Source organism: Podarcis bocagei (genome assembly GCF_964188305.1).
Source record: "Podarcis bocagei genome assembly, chromosome: 5".
NCBI classification, from domain to species: domain Eukaryota; kingdom Metazoa; phylum Chordata; class Lepidosauria; order Squamata; family Lacertidae; genus Podarcis; species Podarcis bocagei.
The window spans coordinates 3,000,042-3,004,952 of record NC_138129.1 but is presented as its reverse complement, the minus strand read 5'-3'; positions in this window follow the sequence as shown (position 1 = coordinate 3,004,952).

Sequence of the window (4,911 nt, the reverse complement as noted above, 5' to 3'; positions counted from 1 at the left end):
CTTCGAGCCTGGAGACCTGCTGGGAAAGTTGGGTCAGGTCATCACCCCTGCTGTGCAAAGAAGCAGTAATCTGGTAAAAAGCTCCTGAGAGAGATCTCTGGGGCTGACAAATCCCGTTCTCCTAGTCACTGGAGACTTGATTTGAACCAGGCTCATTGGCCACACACAGATTTATAAGCAAGGAGATCCACAGGATTTTGCAGAATTCCTGATACAATGGAGAGATCCCGCCACACGTGCGCCTTTGTGTGTGTAAGTGTGTGCATATGGGATTCTCTGTACGTATTCTAATGAGTAGGTTAAAGTAGGAGTGTACTCACACTATGCTTTTCTCATTTACATCCTTTTTAGCCCTTTTAAATATCTGAAAAGGACGCCTCCTGTCACTTACTCAAGCGGGGAAAAATGTTGGTAAAGGTTCTATCTATCATCTAGCTATCTAATTTTTATTAAATTTTCTGTTTTGCAATTTAAAATTCTCATTTTACATCCTTACGATACCAGTGACTTCCCTTCTTCTCTTTCCATGGTTCACTTTACATATCATAAATCCCTGCATATTTTACAAAAAACTATACCAATCAGTATTCCATTATTGTATCCATCAAACTTATTTACACTTTTGAGTTTATCTTAATGCTGCCGGCGTTTTCAGGTGTACACAATTATCTCCCCTATATTCAATAAACATTTTCCAATCTTCTTTAAATGTATGTTCTTCTTGTTCTCTTGTACTATAAGTCTGCGAGTTGTGCATATTCTGTCAATTTAAGTTGCCATTTCCACATTCACCTTGAATTGCACATTTTTTGGGGAATACGAGGGCCACGCTCCACTGTGAAACATCTCTACAACGAAAGGGCCCTGTCTGTTTCTCTACTGTTATCGCTTTGGTTATTAGCATGCAAAGTTCTCTGCATGTATTCATGTCATTGGTTTGATCCTTCCAAAAACTGACAACCTTCATTGCAAGCAAAACCTTCAGTGAAAAGACCTCTCAAATCTCTGCTGAGTTATCAGGTTTGTGGTCCCATTGATTGGCTGGGGGAAATGTGCCAACAAGTGGCCCTAAACCACACCATGCAGTTTCAAGCATGCATGGGACTCAAATGATTCTTTTTGTTCTATTCTGTGACACTCCCGCCCAGTGGCGTAGCGTGGGTTGTCAGCACCCGGGGCAAGGCAAGTAATTTGCGCCCCCTAACCCGTGGATTTGTGCCCCCTAACCCTAACCCCCAGATGTTGCGCCTGGTGCGGCCGCCCCCCCTGCACCCCCATGCTATGCCACTGCTCCCGCCCCACTCCCTTTCAGAGCCTTCGCACAGAAATCGCAGCATCTTGCAATTAATGCTGCTGTCTAGAGTAGAGGCTTACCTGCCCAGGTTGCTTTCCAACCAACCCTCTGCCCCATTCCCCCCACTCATCGGCCAATTCAACCATCTACCTGCAACTTTCCTTACCTTTGTCCTTACTGGAAACAAAATATAAAAAATTCCTTCCACTAGCACCTTAGAGACCAACTAAGTTTGTTATTGGTATGACCAACACGGCTACCTACCTGTAACTAGAACTTTGTCCTGACTGGTCACTCCTGAACTTCCTGACCTTCCTAGGCTGGAGAAAGCAATTTCCTCTGAGCTTTATATAGCGGCCACAACTGGACTGATACAGTGATAAACATCAGCCGGGTAGCTCCTCCTGGCTCCATTGTAAAGACGTTGCAGGGGATCTAAATGTCCTTTGATGTAGGCCATATGTAACACAATGTGATTTACATTGTTCTCCAATGCCTTCAATTGTGTTGCTTAGCGGGCCGAAGATTTAAGTAAAATATTAAGCTGGTGCCATGGAAAATGCACTTCTTTTGAATGGACTTCAAATGCCAGCAATAATTTTTGAAACCAGCTCTACTAAACGTGTACCTATATTTATTATTATGTACTTAATTTCTGTCCTGCCCTTCGTTTGAGGATCACAGGACAGTTTGCAATATACAACACAAAAATGTCTAACAAAGTCAAAAAGAAAGCAACCCCCAAATCCAAACTCTTCTTCTTCTACTACTAATAACAATGTCTCAGACTTCTCTGGGCTTCACTACCTAATCAGAGCATTTGCTTCAATCGTATTCCTTTGGCTGGTGGACGTCCAGCAATACTGTTTTGGAATTATAAGGATGGTTTTCAGGTTTGACAAGGACAACATCCAAAACCTTGTCTATTATCATAGAATCATAGAATCATAGAGTTGGAAGAGACCACAAGGGCCATCGAGTCCAACCCCCTGCCAAGCAGGAAACACCATCAGAGCACTCCTGACATATGGTTGTCAAGCCTCTGCTTAAAGACCTCCAAAGTAGGAGACTCCACCACACTCCTTGGCAGCAAATTCCACTGTCGAACAGCTCTTACTGTCAGGAAGTTCTTCCTAATGTTTAGGTGGAATCTTCTTTCTTGTAGTTTGGATCCATTGCTCCGTGTCCGCTTCTCTGGAGCAGCAGAAAACAACCTTTCTCCCTCCTCTATGTGACATCATTTTATATATTTGAACATGGCTATCATATCACCCCTTAACCTCCTCTTCTCCAGGCTAAACATGCCCAGCTCCCTTAGCCGTTCCTCATAAGGCATCGTTTCCAGGCCTTTGACCATTTTGGTTGCCCTCCTCTGGACACGTTCCAGTTTGTCAGTGTCCTTCTTGAATTGTGGTGCCCAGAACTGGACACAGTACTCCAGGTGACGTCTAACCAGAGCAGAATACAGTGGCACTATTACTTCCCTTGATCTAGATGCTGTACTCCTAAGATGTTAAGATGTTTCTGCTCTGGTTCTCCAGTCATTTGAGGCAGCTTATTAATATATTTTGAATTATGGTGCTGGAGGAGGCTCCTGAGAGTCCCATGGACTGCAATAAGATCAAACCTATCCATTCTGAAGGAAATCAGCCCTGAGTGCTCACTGGAAGGACAGATCCTGAAGCTGAGGCTCCAAGACTTTGGCCACCTCCTGAGAAGAGAAGACTCCCTGGAAAAGACCCTGATGCTGGGAAAGATGGAGGGCGCAAGGAGAAGGGGACGACAGAGGACGAGATGGTTGGACAGTGTTCTCGAAGCTACCAGCATGAGTTTGACCAGACTGTGGGAGGCAGTGGAAGACAGGAGTGCCTGGCGTGCTCTGGTCCAGGGGGTCATGAAGAGTTGGACACGACTAAACAACAACAACAACAACAACATTAATATACAGTGGTACCTCGGTTTTCAAATGATTTCAAACGCTTTTCAGAAGCTGAACATGCCACGCAGCTTCCATATTGAGTTTTCCGGAAGTAAATGCATCTGGAAGTGAATGCTTTGGTTTTTGAGCGTTTCAGAAGTCGAACGGTCTTCCAGAATGGATTACATTCAAAAACCAAGGTACCACTGTAGTGCAAACTAGGAGAGATGCTCCTGAGACCTCCATTAGGCAAGATTTTCTGAATGTCTTAGACAATCAAGGCCTTAACCGATTTGCTCTTTGCAAACTGGACTTTGCTACCCTAACTCTTCCAGTTCCCATTTTCTTCTGCTGCCCTTTCTCTCTTCTCCCCTTTCTTCTTGCATGAGAAGTTGTCAAAGCAGAGGCAAAGACCCGCTCACAGAATATGTCAGGAAATTTAAACCACTTTCAAAACTGGCTCATTGTTGCTGCACCAATGCAAAAAAACATGGGAGATGTGACTCTGTGAGAGATCAGTTTCTCATTTTTCTTAGAATGACAAATGTAGGGGAACTGCACCACAGCATGGCCTCCTTCTCCTGGCTTTCTCAAGACTGGAGGTGTGCTAGACCTCTTCTCCAATTTGTCCCCCCCCACCTCCCCCCAACAACCTCCATAAACTCCCATCAGTACTGGCCTACAGATTCCTGCTTCTTGCAGATTACACAGAGTGAATCCCCTTTTCTCACCATACTACCTGTTCTTACTCTCTGAGTACATAGACAAAGCCAACAGCTGCAGCCAGGTTTCCATGACACAAGCAAAGCACGCCAAGAACCAGAGATCACTATCACCTCTGTTGCACCATGCGCTGCCTGTGATGTTATCATCAATAGTGCACAAGTTCAAAAGCACCTCGGAAACAATGGGCTCTGCACTCATGGGCCGTGGAGATGATGTTCCACAATGCACTTCCATGCACAGATGCGGAAGCTTCATGTGCACTTGGCAGCATGAGGCGCAGACCTCTGGCGTGTGATGGGTGCAAAAGATGGGCGCTGCAGAGTCTGTGCCCTTGGGCTGTGTGGCTCCATGTGTGGGATGGCTGTGGCCATTGCCTGTTGTGGATTGTGGCTGTTGCTCGATGCTGGTGGGACTGTGGGCTGCCTCTGTCATGGAGTAAAGCAAAACATTTCAGGGGTGAGGGAAGAAGGCAGGAATGTGCATCTGAGTGGTTCTGCAAGGATTCTTAAAGTGTTGGCCATAGCAAGGGGCTATGATGCAGTGGCGTAGCGTGGGGGGTGCAGGGGGGGCCAGCCGCACCGGGCGCAACATCTGGGGGTTAGGGTTAGGGGGCGCAAATCCATGGGTTAGGGGGCGCAAATTACTTGCCTTGCCCCGGGTGCTGACAACCCACGCTACGCCACTGCTATGATGTTTCAGCTTCATGTTGGGACACACACACGTGCTTAGCATCTTTAAACCTCTTTTGTTGACCACTAGCATTACACTTTCCCTTTTTAAGTTCAGAATAGAGTAATTGCTTTGGAAGATGATAGTCAGGCATCCGCACAACATGACCAGTCCAAGGAAGTTGGTGTTGAAGGATCATTGCTTCAACACTGGTGATCTTTGCTTCTTCCAGTACACTGGCATTAGTTCGCCTGTCTTCCCAAATGATGTGTAAAAATTTTCAGAGACACTGTTGATAGAATCT